Consider the following 19,515-nt stretch of genomic DNA (forward strand, 5'->3'; position numbering starts at 1 on the left):
ATTTGGTCTGTTTTTGTAAATTACTCTGTACCTTTTGAATTCTGTTGATATGTGGCCTTTGCTTTGAAGTGCATTTGCTGTACTTTTTAAAGTGCTTTGAATTGAAAATGTCACAGTGCTGAAGTTTGGTAGTCATGAAAAAATCCAATCCAGAACAAGAAAAGCAAGTCTTTCAAAGTTTCTTTAGTTTGAAAATTTTATCACCTTCAGTAAAACTCAGCAACGGAAACTAGCTTTCAGTGGGATGTGGTTTTTCTTTGGATGGCATGTGAACACTTTGAGTTGGCAGCTATACATTATTAATATCCAGCTTTTTCCAGATTTATTTTCATCCGCTACACTTTTAACTTCTTCAAAGGGCCTCCATTCTCTCTCTCTCTCTCTCTCTCTCTTGCTCTCTTCTTTCCCTGTGTGACATCTGTTATTTAGGATGAGTTGTTTCTCAGGAATGGCCGACAATTGCTGTGGTTACACCCTACAAGCAAACAGTTTTCCTGATTATACTTGAATGCATATAGATGTGAACACATCCATTGTTTAATACAGAATCTTTTTGCCCTTTGCACATTTAAAGAGTCTCAGTTTTGTTTGTAATGTTGTCGACTTAATGTTGCAGAGTTTACACAGCTAATCGTAGAGTAGGTGCGTCTGTGCTGAGATCATCCTCCTGTAATTCAGTTCTTGCACAATCTCATGCTATTCGAGAGCTGGTACTTAACTATTTCGGCAGACAACGTGGAGGAAAGATATGTAATTGGTTTGTACAAAACAAGTAAGAAAAAATACAGTTGAGACAGTGGTTGGAGAGACGTGGGAAGCAGCTCGCTGCCATTTTGGCTTGTTAATTTGTTTGTTTGTATTTTAGCTCATGCTTCCCACTGCTTCACCCTCCTCTCAAGATCTTTTTTTGCAATTTCATTGGCTGATTGCTGTTATTTTGCTTGTTGATAGTGTGCACATCTGTAGCATCTGCGATCCCTGGCACATGCAGTGAGCTGGCTGCAATTTGGGGTTTTTGTGTGACTTCTTCACCGCTAAACGGAATCGTAAAATAACGACTTCTAAACCGATAGTCTCTCACCACTAACTCACGCCACTGGTTGAGTCAGACTGAATATGCGTCTCAAACATAGGATGGCGCCACAGTGTTTATGCCTTTTCAATTAAAACAAATCAAATGGTTTACTGTAAACTATCTCTGCATATTAAGCTGGAATTGAAGTACTGAACATTTTCAAAACACAAAAGGACCTTTGTTGTATGGCATTGGCTAGACTTCACAGCTTTGTGTGAAGCACATGCATATGTTGGCTTAATCTAGGTCTTAATGTTGTTAAGTGTGTTTGAACGGCACAAATGACATGAGTCCACCCTGTCAGAGAATGAAAAGTGATTGAACGAATCTTCATGCTGTGATTTTGACTTCTGACCAAACAACACAGAATCACTAACTATACATCAAAGTATTGTACTGGAGTTTACTGCTGTGAGTCATTTTTGGGTCATGCATATAGAATGTGTTTCAGATAGGAAATGGTCATGCATCCATACATCTGATGCTACATGGTTTCTCTCTCTTTGTGTGAACTTGACTTCTCTCATCACTCCCACTCGCTCTGCTTTTTCTCCCCTTTCCTCTGGTTGTTTTCTTCTGCCCTCCTCGCATTGCTCATCTTCAGTGTGTGTGTGTGTGTGTGTGTGTGTGTGTGTGTCAGTGTTTGGATGTGTTTCTGGTAAATGGACGTGGTCCAGCCCTGATCTGTGATTTGTTTTTCCTTTAAATGCAGTCAGTGGCTAAAGCAGCAATTAGGAGGACTGGCCTCTCCAAGAGTTTTTCTTTTTTACCTCGTATTCTCTGATTGTTTTTACAGTGCAGTTCTTTGATTTTTTTCAAGAGCACAATTTGTTGACTACAGTTGTGAATTGTGAGGTGAATTTCAATCGGTGACTGGTCACTAATTCTTTACTAATGTGTTATGACCCAAATATGAGTTGTTGTTGTGGATGGCATCAAACAGTTCCTATTCAGCCTAATTCATGTTTAACGGTTTTGTGTGTCAAAAGTATTCACATTCATTACTCGGGTAGAAGTATAGATACTAAGGTTTAAATAGACTTTTGTAGAAGTTGAAGTAGGGCTGGACGATATGGCCAAATTTTATATCACGATATATTTCTTAATTTCGGTCGATACGATATAATTTCGATATCGCTATGAACAATATAAAAGCCTCAGATAAACTGCCAATAACGCCCACAACGTATGTCTGTACCGACAATCTTCTGAAGTTAATTCATTTTAAATTACAAAATTATAAATAAATAATAAATTAAAATTAATTTGCCAAGTCTATGAAACCTCCTCCTATAAAACTACATAATTTAGAAATAAAAACTGTTTTTTTTTTTTCAGAACAAGTTGAGAACAGAATTAACATTTCTTTATTTTTATGAAAATTTTAATGTAAAATTAATAATGGGCTTGTCTTGGACCAGAGGTTATTTTTGTTATTCTGGCTATTTTGTAAACTAACTTGAGGTGCTGTATATTTAAGTTAGACAAATAAATGTTTACATTTACATACTGATTTTTCCTTATTTGGAATAATAGCGGGAGTTTTCGTACTGTTATGCGTGTACCGCGCTCGTTCTTGTTGTGTGAGTGTGTGTGTGACTGACAAACAGCTTTCGCGGCGCGCATGCGAGTTCTTGCAGATCTCACAGACAAACGTCTTAATAATATCGCAAATTAGAAATGTTTGGTGAGATAAAATGTGCACGATAACATTAAGCAAATCTCTTCGCCATCGTCACTCTTTATTATTAAGCAGGAGTTTACGTACAGTTAATGCATGTGCGTGCGCTCGTTGTGGTGTGTGTGTGTGTGTGTGTGACTGACAGACAGCCTCCGCGGCGTGCATGAGAGTTCACGCAGATCTCACGGACAAACGTCTTAATATGATCGCACATTAGAAAGGTTTGGCGAGATTAAATGTGCACGACAACATTATTAAGCAAAAATACATAGTACATTTTTTTTTTTCCCTCCAGTACCGAAAGCAGAACCGATAGCGTCAGATCTTACTGATACTACGGTCTTTCATAATTTAGCCCCGGGGTCAGTTTAATACCTGGTTTCGGTACCCATCCCTACCACTGAATTAGTCTTTCCTCTCTTATCAACCATTTCGTCTGATTTCTCCTCACTTGTGGAAGCTCGTTCAGTCACATTTGTATTGCGGTCAGGGGCGCTCAGTTTGTAGCAAAAATTTGCCGCGTTGGAGATCAGCCTACTACTGCTGTGCTGAGCACTGGTTGCGTGACTCTGCGGTGTACGTCATCACGAAAGTAGCCATTGGACGGCTGCGCGCCATCAGTGACAAACGCTGTTATGTATATTATTATTATTATAATATATATTATTATATCGAAATATCGAAAATGTGTTTAATAATCATATCACCGTTATTGAAAAAATAAATATGGCCATATATATTGATATTGAATTATTGTCCAGCCCTAAGTTGAAGTATCAACTCAAGCTTTTTACTCAAGTAAAAGTGTAAAAGTACTGGTTTCAAAACTACTTAAAGTATAAAAGTAACGTGTTACAATGTTGGTATAGCCTACTTACCACAACATTGTCAATTGCAAACGCTAATTTATTCAAACGTCTCTGTACCTACAGTAGCTTAATTTGCGGAGGAAGAAGAGAAAGCACCCATTTGATAAATGAGCCAGTAGTTGAGAAATAATAACTTAAGAAATATTTGGCTATGTCCTCGCTGGAGTGTGATGTTATTTGTGTCATGTGCAGGTGCGATGGATCACGTACAAACCAATAGGGTGTCAGAATGGTATATGTTTATACTTCTCATCCAACCACAATCAAATTCACTTAATCCGGATGGTCCGACTTATCTGGATAGGTTACAAGCCGAAATGAAATAGCAGTAACAAACCTATTTATAAAATGTAATGTGTAGAAAGTACAGATAATTGTGTGAAAATGTAAGGGGTAGAAGTAAAAAGTCAGCTGAAAAATAATTACTCAAGTAAGGTATAGATACCCCAAATTTCTACTTAAGGTAACAAAGTATTTCACCTCTAGTGTCAACTAAACTAATCGTGTCAACTAATTTTCTTCCAATTAGCACAGGTTTTCTAATTTTCCTTTTGGAACTGATCTGAGCTTAAGGTAATTGATTTTGAGCTTATGCACCTCAGTTTATGAGTAAAAAAAAAAAAAAAAAAGCATTATTTGTTGATAATTTTGGCAATATGCACTGAAAAACTGAGATGCATAAGCTCAGATCAATGAGGCCTACAATCAGTGAGTTCCAGAAAGAAATCCAAAACATGTGCTAATAGAAAGAAAACAAGTTTGTAATGATAATATTGCATAACGAGAGATTTACATGCAATTGTTGGTGGGCCGATTATGTTTGACCTGAAGCACCAACAAGGCAAGGTGAAAAAATGTTTTGGGAAGTTATATTTTGTGTGAGTGAAGTCAGTAACTTTTAGTACAACTCAATAACATTATCTAGCATTTTGGGGAAAATGCAATCCTCTTTGGGTCAAAATCATCAGAAAACAACATGAATGTTAAAAATGCTTTTATGTATAATCAGTATCCTGAAGCAGAACCAGTTGAAATCCGCTGCGCTACAAGCACCTTCAGAATCACAATTGCAGCTCTGTTCTCCCTTGTGATTTCACACAGAATTGCATTCTCTGCGTGTTGCGCGCACACACACACATTCGCTCAAACACACATTTGTCTTTCCTCAGTATTGTGTGCTGTTCTCCTCCTGCAGTTTTAACTGCACAGCCGTTTAAATAATTCAGCATCTTAAGCTCAGCTTGTAAATAATGCGAGCCCACATATTGCACTGCAACGAACTCTGTTTAATTTAATTCAACTCTGTGCATTCATAATTTCAAAAAGCCTCTTTAATACAATTGTTTCAATTATAAATGACACATGTACACACACTGCAACACATAGTTTTAATTATAACATGCTCCAGCGAGAACTAATGAGATTTATCTCCTTCAGTAAGTTATGGCGTTGCTCAAACACTTTTCTTCCCATGAGCCAATGCGTCTGTGCTCTCTGCTCTGTGTTTGTCTTGTTTGATTGCACTAAGTGGTTGTATATCTAGTGCTGTTTTATTACAGGGTTGCAAGATAGAATTATATTCAAATTCCTTTTTGTTTTTACTGCAATTAATTCAGTCCCAACCGCTCTGCAGTAATTCACCCACAAATGTAAAGTCTGTCATTGTTTAGTCATTCCGCTTTTCTTTTTTTCTTTTTTTCTTTTTTTTTCTGAGCAACACAATAGGAGATTTTCGGCAGAATGTTTGAGCTTCTGTTATTCATGCAAGAAAAGTTTTTTTTGTGTCTAAAACCTGAACTTGTATAAAATGTTAACACTTTTCCACTATTGCTGTCGTGCGAGCATGTTTACAGTGAGAGCTGAAAGGAGCACTGAGGATTATATGCATGCAAATGAGTGCATTAATGCTGTTTGCTTTTTGTCTGTAGGTTTTAGTAGCGCTGTGTGTGTGTGTGTGTTTGTATGTGAGCTACTGTCTCATTTATTTACTGGTTAGCTCTGTTTTACAATCTAACAATCATCAAATTGTCACATCAATCTATACAAATTTTTTGTGGGCACAAAAATCATCAGAAGCATCTTACCAAATGATGCTGATCTCGGCACAGTGTTTTCAAGGATTGCCTTCTCCGTGAAGCATGCATGTGATTCTGACCTGAAATATGGGATCTTAGAAGGCTGCATAAATATTCTGCCTACCTTTATGGCATATGGCAGACTTATAAAGCTTTTAAATGCTGCCTGGAGAGGGTTTTTGTGTGCGTGTCTGTGATGGCCAAAAGCTCTCTTAGATTGCTGTATGACATTCATGCTGTTCCTTCTAATCCTTCAATGAGCGTATCAGATATCAGAGAGGCTGTTGTGTGCGTTGATAGTGTAATCTGTGAAGTCTGTACTGTGTTAATGTTGTCATTTCACACTTCACTGCACCTTTTAAGGAGACAGTTTTCACATTACTAACACTCCAGCAGCGTGAGATGAAGAAACAGGCATTTGCATGTTTTTAACCAAAGTCTTGACTCTTTTATCACACCATATTATTTTAATTTCGGGTAATGGTTATGGTGTATATATAAAGATATGGTTACATTAGCTAGAAATTCAACCACAAAGTGTTTTACATATTAAACAACCATGAAATAGTGCCTGCATTTGGATAATTGAGTAATTGCCTGCTTTATAAATAAAAGGCTGTGTATCTCATTAAATTATCTTCCTTTTTTTTTTTTTTTAACTTGATAGACACAATCCAACAGATAAGGTTAAGCAAATGAACACTCAAAATAGTTATTCTGTTGCATCGCTGCGAAAACCACTTGGGAACCTATATTTTTAAAAGACTAGACTTTAAAAGTCTAGAATATATATATATATATATATATATATATATATATATATATATATATATATATATATATATATATATATATATATATATATATATTATTATTATTATTATTATTATTATTATTATTATTATTATTATATTTTTTATTTTTTTTTTTTATTTTTTTTGTCCAATATACAAAAGAAACATTTCTTATTATCATTGTTACACAAATTATCAATTATCAGTGATTCATTTTATTTTAAAAGATCCTTTGATGAATAGAAAGTTCAAAAGCAAATAGCATTTAGCTCAAATGAAAGGCTTTTGTAACAGTATAAATATTTGTCATTTTCGATCAACTTATTGCATCTTTGTTGAATATATGTATTAATTTCTTTCATTTTAAAGAAGGACATTTTACTTACTGACCTCAAATTTTGTATGCAACCTTTTTTAACATTGATAATAATCGATGTTTCTCGAGCAGTAAATCAGTATATTAGAATGATTTCTGAAGATCATGTGACACTGAAGACTGGAGGAATGAAAATACAGCAAAATTAGTTTTTTTTAATTGTAATGAAATGTTTACAGTATCAGTATGTCACAGTATTATTGTTATTGCTGTGTTTTGTTGGGCAGAAGAGCCTTCTTCACAAACACTGGTAGTTTAATGGTGGTATAAACTGTGCAGCAGAATCTACAGGTTCACACACATCTACCATCGTGGTGTGTTTCTATGGCGCTGCTCAGTGATGTGTGTCCCACACGAACACGCCGCCCCTGACCCCTGACCCCTTCAACAGCCCCGCATTCATCCGTCTCTCTGTCTCTCATTCTCTCGCTCTCACTCTTTGTCTTCGCTGCTTTTGTGTTGGTCAGAGGTCTGGAGAGTCGCTGGTGCATTGTCTCCTGCGAGTGAAGAGCAGAAGGGGGAATGTGTATCCCACGCGAGCGGCTGATGCAAATGAACGGCGAGGCCAAACTACAACAACAGTGTTAATTTGAGCTTAACACGCTGAGCTGTGTGCGAGGCTGTTCATCTGCTCAAAGAAGGTCATGGAGATTTGTTGGTCATTGTGGTTTTTGTAAGAAGAGGGATGTTGCTGGACAGTTGCTCTTCGTGTTTGTTTTGAGGTGCAAACATTTTTCTATTTTTTTTTTTTATTAATTATGTATTAAATATATAATTTCATTGTCATATTTAGTGTTTGTCCAGTTGTTGTATGTAATATATTTAAATTATTGCATTTAAATGTAAGTTATGCTTACTTGCCCAATACTGGTCTCATAAAGTAGGTGTTGTAGTAGATGAATTTGATTGGTCACAGTTGTATTGTTTTGTATTTTATTCCCAGTCATTGATGAGTAATAAAAATGTCATTCATACTTGTAAAGAGTGTGTGATTGGATGAATGGGTGATGCAGGAAGCTTTTCCACCCTGTTGTTTTCTCTCGCTGGTCCTCGAGCGGTTCTCACAGCCGGGGAATGTGGTGCATCTGGTTGGATGATCTGATGTGGGATTGTCCCAGTTTACAACGGTACATATTTCTCTGGCCGTGGCCTGCTCGCTCCCTCCTGCTCCCTTCGGCTCTCATGGGATGGGTTTCTGGCTGGTGTTTGGCCGGCGTGCAGGAGATTGTCCCGGGCCGCTTGGCTCGGTGAGTGGAGGAACGGGTCGTTCCAGCCAGACGCAAACAAAGAATCAGACCAGATCTGTCTGTCTTTGGCGGCTGCTCCACAAACACACAAACACACCCGCAGAAACACGAGCCGCTTGGAGAGCTGGGAAACTAGTCGAGCTGCTGTTCTGGTCAACACTCAGTCGGCTTTTTACATAGAGTCAGACCAGCTTATTATTGAGTGATTAAACTGACTCGTCTGCAGTGTTGTAGTAGTCAGACTGAATAATGTTTAGTGTTTAAAGATGATGTGCACAACACATTTTTGGTTGTCGGTACTGAAGAGAGAAACACCGTGACTACGTTTTTATTTTTAAAACAATTGATCTGTTTGTGTTTAACAGTCACATGTCAACTTTTGATTCAACCAATGGCGTAATTTTGGGGCGGGGCTACCTGTTTCTTGACCAACTGGAAATATTCCAAAAAAAGAAAAAAGGTTTTTGCAGTTGAGTTTGGCACATAAATCACTTCCTTCACCTTTAGTATTTAGATATAATACTTTATTGTGTATATGTCTTACATTATATTTTAATTTATGCCTAGGACATGCTTTTATCCAAAGCTTATATTTGACCCTGGACCAAACCAGTCATAAGGGTAAATTTTTCAAAATTGAGATTTATACATCTTCTGAAGGCTGAATAAATAAGCTTTCCATTGATGTATGGTTTGTTTGGAGGACAATATTTGTCTGAGATGCAATCTGAGGGTGAAGAAGAAAAATCTAAATATTGAGAAAATCGTCCAAATGAAGTTCTTAGCAATGTGTTACGAATCAAAAATTAAGATTTGATATATTTACAGTAGGAAATAAAAAATCTTTACTTAATATCCTAATGATTTTTGTCATAAAAGAAAAATCTATCATTTTGACTCATACAATGTATTTTTGGCTATTGCTACAAATATATCCCAGAGACTCAAGACTGCTTTTGTGCTCCAGGGTCACATATTGCATTTAAAACGACTTGATTTTTATCAAGTTGATGCTTTGTATGAAATTCAAATCCATAGCTGACATTTATTTTCTACTGTTTTTATGGTAACAAAAAAAAAAAAAAAAAACTACTTTAAATACTACTGAAGCATTTATACAGTGTCCTTCAGAAGTTTGTAAGATTTTTAAAAGGTTTTTTTAACGAAGTATCTTGTCTACTCATGAAGGCTTCATTTATTTTATATATTTATTTATTTATTTATTTTATAATTTAAAAAATGTAATTTATTTCTGTGATGCACAGCTGTATTTTCAGCATCATTCCTACAGTCTTCAGTGTCACATGATCTTCAGAAATCATGAAAATATGATTATTTACCGCTCAAGATTATTAAGATACTGCTTTCTGATTATTTTCAATGCTGCTCAATACTTTTTGTGTAAACCGTAATGCATTTTACTTTTCAAGATTCTTTGATGAATGGAAAGTTCAAAAGAATGGCATTTCTTTGAAACGGTTAGCTTTTATAACATCATAAATGTTTTTACTGAAACTTTTATTGAATTTAATGCCTCTTTGCTTAATAAAAGTATTAATTTCTTTTTAAAAAAATGTTGTGATCCCAAACTTTAGAATTGTAAGGATGTGCAGGTTAAAAGGTTGCAATCTTTCTCTTTCGCATTTCAGGACTTACTTATATTATTTTCAACTTTACTTATCTTGACCATTTCAGTGGATCTAGGGAGGTTAAAGGTTAACTTGAGATTTTAATATTTGGATAATCAAGCAAAACTAAGATTTTTCAGTCCAGTAAAAATCAGTAAAGATTTGATGGCAGAAAGACACGTGAAGCACACACTAAAGGTGAAAGTTTGTACAGTTATACTAAAATAACATTTATTTGATAAAATCTAAACTATCAGTTGTATGAAAGAAGGAATAGATTATGTGACAGGTTTATCAGCAAAGTTGTGATCATGTAGATTCCTTTGCATATCAAATATGATATAGTAGTAGGCTTTAGGGTTAGTCATTTTTTGCAGTGCACATATACTGCTGCTCATCTAGGTTTCCACAGATTGTGCGAGTACAGTTTTTTTTGCATTAGTTGCATGAGTTTTTATGATCACAGGGTGCAGCCAATCACACCACAGCTGGCTTGATTTCACCGCTGGAGGTTTGCTGAGAAATCAGCGTCTTGATTGCGCCGGCGTCAGAAAGCTGATTGCAGCAGACATCGAGAGCGTCCTGTGCAACGTGCCACGTCGAAACGCTTTCTGTCTGTCTGTGCTTATGGAAAAATAAGACTCTACAGACTACAGCATAAATGCATCTTATTGAATGATATGAGAGGGGAAAAAACAATCAAAATCAGAAATTTCTTCGTGTGCAATCAAAGTGGTGTGGGTGGAGAATTGTTAACCAAAAATATTACATGCATGATCCAATCAAAATCTGATGGATGAAATCAAGTCTGGCTCTGTTATTTCCCACTGAAAACACATGGCACAATCTGGAGGATAAATGAGTTTAATGTCATGTTGTGTTGGGTTTTTGATCAGATTTGAGGTGAGTTTGTTTTGCATTTGATTGTCATCTTCGTAAGATCAGATTTGACGTGTCTGATATGGACAAATACAGCGTGTTTTAAATGCTAATTAAGACGATTATTGAAGAGGTTACTGGCTTTGGAAATGGTACTAGTTTACTACATACTGCACATTCTGTATTTCTATACAACCTAAATCATTGTGTTGCTTCCAGTTATCATCTTGGAAAAAGTGTATTTAATCTTTTAACTCTGCAAATAAAAAATATTTTTGGCAACTGCTTTTATGGTTTTATCACATCAGAAATTGAAGCACATTGCATTGTTAAAAGTTGGTTTTTCAAAGAAGTCTCTTCTGCTCACCAAAGGTGTATTTATTTTATCAAAAATACAGTAAAAACAGTAATATTGTAAGATATTATTACAATTTAAAACAGCTGTTTTCTATGTGAATCTCTGTTAAAGTGTAATTTATTTCTGTGATGCTCCTCTGTATTTTCAGCATCATTCCTCCAGTCTTCAGTGTCACATGATCTTCAGAAATCAGAATAATATGATGATTTACTGCTCAAGAAACATTTCTGATTATTATCAATGTTGAACACAGTTGTGCTGACAAATAGTTGTGTGGAAACCGTGATGCATTTTGTTTTTCTGGAACCTCTGATGAACCGAAAGTTCAAAAGAACAAATAAAATAAAACTATTAATTTCATTCAAGTTTAAGAATTACACCCTGATTTGAGGTTTCATTGTTATTGTTCCAGAAAAATACAGCTCGTATCAAATTATTTATTTTTTAAAATATATTTATATGTATATAAATTATATTTTTATGTACTTTATATATTCTTATAAAACATTGTTGTCTGAAATTGCTAGCGACTTTGTTATACATAATTACCATTTTAATTTCTAAAGAAGTTTGACTATAGATTAAATTGAGCGACATGTGGTTTAAAAAAACTAGTTTTAAAGTAGCAAACAAGCAAAATCCTTATTATATCTAAAATAGTCAGTAAATGTTTGTTTTTACACAGTCTATGGTTTACACAAGTAACCTGTATCTTATGTAAATGTTGAGGTTTGAGAGGTTAAAACCACACGCTGATGTCATGCATGCAAATAGAAAGCGCTCCGACTCCCAAGGTGTGTGTGTGTGTGTGTGTGTGTGTGTTTCAGCGGTGAAGAGGTGGAGCTGGTCTGTCTGGGTGAGTCACTGTTTGGAGGTTTCTCCGCTGGTTTGTTTATCATAGATGTTACTTTTGTCTCTCTGAGCTGGAAGTTGAAGTTTGTTTGAAACACCACGGATCTGATACAAACACTCGTTCTCATGTCACTATTGTACTCAGCACTATTAGTGTTGTTGGCTATTGCTAACCTAAGGGTTAAAGTTCAGTGTGTGTGCATCATACTGTAGATGTTCAGAAATGTGCTCTAAAGAATAGTTCACAACACAAAACACAAAAAAAGACGTTTTGAACAATGTTGGACTTCAATAGTATTTTTTTCTTCTGTGGAAGTCAATGGCTACCGTCAACTGTAACATTCTTCAAAAGATCTTCATTTATGTTCAGCAGAAGAGAGACACTCATACAGGTCTGGGAGTATTTTTAATTTTTGAGTGAACTGTTCCTCTAATATTACAGTTCATGTTCATATGATGTTCTTCAAGCGAACGGCAGCTGAGTGAATTCAGGTGTGTTCGTAATAACCGTAATTTAATATCTTTAAACTTCTCAGGCTACATTTTCCTCTGTTAAAGTTATAAGTTTCTAATGTGTGACATCATCACCTTTCCCTGAAGTTGCAGTCAGCACCTGTTTTCTACAGAACACACACACACACACACACACCGTCTCTCACTTGCTTTCTGTGTGCAGTGGCACAAATCTGCAATTCAATTTGCAACAGTTTAATTTGTGTTTAAGATGCAAATGTAGCCTTTCTGATAATGAGAATGCTAAACAGAGAGGAGGGAGTCCAGAGCGCTCAAACACGCATTCATTAGCTCACAGTAATCGTGTCAACACACACACACACACACACACACTCACATATGAGGGGCCGTACAACCCACAATTCATTCTGCACTCACACACCTACATTCTCCTTTCACATACATATATCTCTAGCTTTTTTTTTGGTATCCATTACTTCCTGTTTAAATAGGAAGTCACTCTCAGACCAGGAAATACATGTGCAAGACTTGCTCAGCTCTTCCTCACAATTTTACAATGATGCTATTCAAAGTAATCCTGTTTCCTTGTCAAGTACATAATTGTAAGTTTTTAATTTTAAAATGTCATGTAACCTACATGTTCTACAGATCTGTGAACAAGTGTTATGATACTGATTTTGATCGTATTGACACGGCTCAACGCTAAGGACATTTTCTACTGGCCAGCTTTGGCTAGTGGTTATACTTCATAAAACCAAAAAAATTTTTTTGTGAATTGTTGGCCTTCTGGAAAGTATGTTCATTTACTGTACATGTACTCAATACTTGGTAGAGGCTCCTTTGCTTTAATTTTACTCAATTCAGCGTGGCATGGAGGTGATCAGTTTGTGGCACTGCTGAGGTGGTCTGGAAGACCAGGTTTCTCTGACAGTGGTCTTCAGCTCATCTGCATTGTTTGATCTCTTGTTTTTCATCTTCCTCTTGACAATATTGTTGTCAAAAAAACCTTAGACTACTTCAGTCCGTGTGCATTGAATTTATTTAATACACTAGTTTCACAATTTGAGTTGAATTACTGAAAGAAATTAACTTTTTCACAACATTCTAATTCATTGACATGCACCTGTATGTGTGTGAAAGGAGAATGTAAGTGTGTGTGAGAGTGGCAGAATGAAGTATGGCTTGTACAGCCCCTCACACACACACACACACACACACTCGTGCACAAATCCACAGCAAATGAGACACAGGAAAGAATAGAATTATCTGCCTGTAAAGGTCATAAAACGAGAGTTATGATGGCAAGAAAACAAATTGGATGGAAAATTTCACTCTTCGACTGTTTTAAAACCCTCTAATGCTGAGAGACAGACAGAGACCCAACTGAGAGACGGGAGAGAAAAACAAAATATATAGGGTTTATTTTTAGATTTTTATCTCATCATTTAATTTTTTTTTTTTTTTTTTTTTTGTCATTTAATCACCTTAAACTAATTATGTTTTATTTCATTGTGTCGCGGTGTAGATAATAAAATTTATTAAATACAATATAAATCATTCAAAGTTATTAAAGGGTTAGTTCACCCAAAAATGTTTTGAACAATTGAAAAATCATAATTGAAAAATTGTCACTAATAAGTCATCCTCACCTTGACGTACGACACTGACGCTGCTTTATTTAATTGCATTAAACTTGGAATAACACAATTATGACATCTTTTTAAGGCTTCATAAGCTAATATTGCTATGCTATTCCTTTTTTTATAGTTATATAGTACTTATAGTATAAATAAAATGGCATGTACATGCTGAAAGTCTTTCATTTATGAAATTTGATTATATTAAAAAAAATAACCCTGAATATAACAACATAACTAACAAAAATAGCTACAAGTGTGACTGCATCATATAATAATTATTTATTAATAATAATATTAATAATGTTCATCATCTGGCTGACTACATCTTGTATAAATTTTTCTACAAATCCTGTCATACGTACACAAAGCTATTACTAAATATTGTAGAAACTTCATTTTCTGTAAAGTTGCTTTGTAACAATTTGTATTGTAAAAAGCACTATACAAATAAACTTGAATTGAATATCACATACAATCTATATAAAATATTAAGTTATTAAAGTTGTTCCAGTGTTTGCTTAAAACACATACACATCGCATTATCTTTTAAATCTTCTAACCACATTAAAGATGGAATAACACAATTATTTATGACTTCAAAGCTTTGTAAGCTAATTTTGCAGTAAAGTGCATGTTATACTGTATTAATAGTATAGAGTTAAATCCTTGTCTAGTAGTTCAGTCGTTGCACAAGCAGACTCCAGAGTTGTTCACCTGTTCCTCATGCATCTGATTTCATTTGTAGAGCACATGCAATGCACTACTGCATTGGAAAAACAATCCATCCGTTTCTAAAATTCACTTAATTTGCTAATTTGCATAAGACCATGTGACTGGAATTTAAAGTGCATCATAATCTCTCATCACAAAACATGGTAATGGATATGATGTAATAATGGCGATAGATGGGTGAGCGAATGCAGCACTGAGCCTGTTTTACTAGTTCATCATTCATTCCCTCGGTGTGTCATGCATATGCATGCATGCAAATGTTCACGTTTATGTTCTGCACATCATGCTGTGATTGTGAGATTGACTGCTCAGATGTTTCTGTTCTCTCAGATCACACATCTGCTGTTGTGCAAGGTGACGAATTTGTTGGATTTAAAGAACTTGCACAGTTTTATCTTGTTTTATTTTTCAGCTGTACTGCTTCACTGACGGTGTGTTTTGAACAGGAAAAAGAAGGACAGACAGACCGTTCACATGTTGCTGCTTCACTCGGTTCCTCTCGTTTCCTCTGGAATGTTAACAGGCTGAACCCTCACAAGTCATCGGCGCAGGGGATTCTGGGTAACGGTCTCGTAATTCCAATAGCTAGGTGATGTAATGGAAGGGTTTTGAAATAATTTGAGACAAAACGTTCTGGTTTTCTCTTTCATAGTCTCCAGTTTGGATGATTTCAATGACAGAACATCCTTAAATGCTTTTGATTCACACTCCTTGACGAATCAGTCTGCTGTGAAGGACTGGCATGAAGTCCAAATATTAAATAAGGGCTGAGACATGTTCAACAAACACTCATGCTTTCATGTCTATTGAGCAAAACAGTCAGGGAGACGGTTATAGAGCACCACAATCAGAAGTAAAAAAATATTTTCCTTCCAATGGGCAAAGACAGACCTACTGCAAGTTATGAGGTTGTTCATTGATAGTATTTATTGATGGGAATCATCAGCCCACATTATAATCATTTTATTTTTTTAAATATTCATGTTACAGTGGAATTTCTAGTTAAAAACATAATTGCACGATTATGCGAACAAAATCAGCCAAATCATGCCACTCTTTAATTCCTGTGAAGCTCTGCTAATGACATAATAAAAGTCCCTATGCTCTAAAACTACTACCGGTAATATCTTGTTTTTATCTATGTTATCTTCCAATACATGGACTACTATAACTGTATGAATATATGAAAACAAAACCTTTGCAACTAATAAAATACTCAAACCATTTATTTATGACCATTTTAATTTGGTTGTCATTTGCAGTGGTTCATGAGATTTCTTTTACACGTTAAAGCCTTTAAGTTTGCAGTTTTGTATCTTTGCAATTTTGTCAGATTTTCAACTTTGTTTTTATTTTTATTTTTTTATTTGTGATTCACCTTGCAGATGGTTGACTTAGTTCTAGGCTTATAACTGTTTAACCAAGACTTTAAGATAAATCCTTATGGGATAAATCCATGAGCCAAGGTTGCCGAAGACAGCTGTTGCTTTATTGTAGAAAAACATGCTTTTTGTGGCTGAAATCAGTGTAAATTCAATGAAAATCAGTAAAATCACAAACATTCTGACAAACATCTCTCAAGGTATTCACTTTAATAGTTACATTTTTCAGGCAAACACAGAATGTTGCAGTTTTGTTGCTACAGTGTTTTGTTTGGTTGCCATGGTGTTCTGAGTGGTTGCTGGGTGATTTCGGTCTTATTCAAAGATATTTAGATCAGATAATGGGTTCATGTTTTGATTTATTGTTTTACTGTAGAAACTGTGGTATTTGGGGGGAATATTGTATTGTGTAACTGTTATGCATGCAGTGACTCATCTGTGTGTACTGCTGATAAACACGTGTGTTCAGTTTTGCATGCAGTTAGTTTGTCTGGGGCTTATTTGCTGTTTAATTAGTGTGATAATGAGCTGTGAAATGACCGTGTCATCGCTGACTGGCCACTTCCTGTGCACTCGTGTTTTCCTTCCCTTCCTGTTTTACATGTCAGTTTAATATCGGTATTCAAACAGCTCAATATGAAAAAAATGGCTTTAATATATTATATTTAAATATATTGCTTATAATATTTAAATATAGAATATTTTAAGGAAATTAATAATTCCAATTTCAGTTCTTTTGTCTAAGTGTTTTTTCCAACTCAAAAAATTTGACTCAATATTTCTTAAAGTAGAAACCGTTTTTGCTCAGAAGTTAATAGTAAAGTTTTGTAAAAACAAAAAGCAAAGAATGCATTGTTTTAAATGCGAATTTTGTCGCATAAAAACTGAAACGTATTCTGATTATCTTTTGTTTTTAACATTTTTACAGTGTGGAAAGTCTTGTCGAGCATGCTGCATTGTGGGATTGAGTGTCTGTGCACGGTTGTTTTCAAATGTAGCACATCATTTGGATATGCATATTGTGCAGAGAATGTGTATTGTACTCATAATTTTTTCAATTGTAAAGTATGCCATTTGTTTTTTTTTTACTGGATTATATTGCTTCTGTGTGTGTTTTCTACACGTCTGTTTGGGAGTGTATTCTGTGTGTATTGGTGCTCCATCTGAGAGGCTCGTGCTGTAATTGATATGCCACAAGTAATAAATCAGCCGGCCGCCTGCCACCACTCGCTATTATCTGAGGAGACGGGTTTAGAGGTCTGTCCGCAGTGTGTGGACGTGAATTTATGCTCTGTTTTCTGAAGCAGAGGAGCTGTGAGACGACTCGCAGAGTAACGTGTCCTCGGGCAGCTGTGGGAAAAATAGAGAATGAATTGACTTCCATATTAACTGTGTCTCATGTTCCTGATGCTGAAATGTACTCCAGCGCTTGTTTTGTTGGTGTGAGGTGGCTTCTAGGAAGAATCTCGTGAAACCTGTCATTTTTTGACCAAAGCGTGAAGTGTTTTTTTTTTTGCATCGTTTTGCATTTCTATGAGGGTGTTGAGGTTGTTAATAAAAAATTTTTTTATGTTAAATTAATATTTAAAAGAGTTTCTTTTTATTAGTTTTTGGATGTTTGTACATAAATAAAGGTTCTATGACTGTGATGTGTTTGCACAATAGTCTGTCTGTGGTTTTTAGGCAGATCGTGTGCAAGCGGCTCATTTGACACAACTGATGCCAATGATAATATTGAGCTAGACTGAGATCCGTGACGCAATTCACAACATCAGTGATCATGACAGCTTGCATGGGCACACACATATATTCAGCGGCTGTTTCACTCATTTGGCGCTTGTGGATTCATTGATTGGTGTCATTTAAGCAGTTACTGATCGTCTGAAGAGCAGGTACTCATGGGAAATCGGCAAATCTAAAAGTGGAAGATGAGAACACAAGATGAAAGAAAGCCTTCAGGGATGTTAGACAAGAATTTCTTTTATCTCTTGATGAGATTGATAATTCTGCTCCGTTGTCAGTACTTTCTGAGGCGTTTAGGGAGACATTCTTTCATTTATATTTTCACGTTCATTCGTTTCAATACTCCTGCTCACTCATATCCTTAAACTCGGTACAAATACTTATGTGTTGACTGTTTTAACCGTTTCATTTCCAGATAGCAGTAAGAGGACACAGATGCACTTTGGTTTGATATTTAAAGTCCCCTCCGTAGTGACAGATCAGCTCAAATAAAGAGAAATGAGGTTTAGGAATCTCATGTTTCTACCTCCTTTCCGATTTTCTTTCAATCTATATTTCACACACTTGTTGCAAAGAAATATTACACATAGTAAACCAACAGACACAAAATATAACCTATGACTTGCCTTAATGTGGTGGTAGTACCATAGTAAAGTGATGGTAATGGAATGGTACTGAATGGTTCATTTACTTTTGTAGAATACCATGGAGCTACCATGGCATAACATGCTTGAATATATTTCCCTTGCTACTTGTTTGGAAAATTAACAGAATATTTTTCAATTTCTATATAAAATACCATAGCATCTCATCTCTGAAATGGAATCGTTTTAGTTGGTTGGTCCTCTGCTGATAGACAAAGTGATACTTTCACTTTTCCGGTCCATTTTGGTGCATGTTTCTGGATCTGTGTGGAATGAAGCCACTTCCCATCATCCCGTCCTTGGGGAATGATGGACTGATAAGAAGGCCCTCAATCACCCGAACAGGAAAAAAGCAATGGAGATAAGAAATGGGCAAAGAAAAGGAGAGAGAATGGAAAACATTCTTCCTATTTTTCCTCCGCTTTATCTACCCTTTTTATTTCCTTTATCTTTCACAGTTTTCGCTTGCCTCTGGCTCTCTCCGGTTGTGGAGATTTTCCTGTTTTTGTAGTTCTGTCTCCCAATTTTTCCCCCAGTGGAAATGGTGAAGGTGAACTCAGATTTGTTTTTGTTTTTTTGTTTATTTTCCATCATCAGCAGAATCACAGTCTGTTTTTCTAACAATTAAGTTGGTAATAATTTTTTTTTTATCAGGTGCTTTTATCCAAAATAACTACAGGTATAGTTTCTCAGGAGCAGCCTTGGGCTAAGTTTCATGTATGCCATTTTGAGTTACCAGATCTTTATTAAGTGTGATATCAGTCCTTGGGATTGTTGTAGATTGTTGTTTGATAATCGATTTTTTCGATTAATCAGATTAAAACTATTTTCTTTTAATTTTACTGACCAAAACACACTATTCCACATTCTGCCCAATGTCCTTAAAACAAATGTGCCAACTGAATGCTATGAAAACATATAGTGCTTAATTTATTAAACCACCTGTTAGGGCTGGGCGATATGTCTAACGATATGATCATACGCATCTAGTCAGTAAATCTGGTTCCGTGATTACCTCTAAATCGCCATCACCTGCTTTCTAATAGAGCGGCATTTAATAGACAGA

General features: G+C 35.6%; 1 protein-coding gene across 1 annotated transcript in view; it reads left to right on the plus strand.

Moving 5' to 3' along the window:
• The window catches only part of LOC113089396 (plexin-A1-like), a 111,054-nt gene that overhangs the window by 3,727 nt on the left and 87,812 nt on the right, over nt 1-19,515 (plus strand). The gene's annotated exons all lie outside the window — the stretch shown is intronic.

This window comes from Carassius auratus, chromosome 6 (genome assembly GCF_003368295.1).
Source record: "Carassius auratus strain Wakin chromosome 6, ASM336829v1, whole genome shotgun sequence".
NCBI lineage: Eukaryota > Metazoa > Chordata > Actinopteri > Cypriniformes > Cyprinidae > Carassius > Carassius auratus.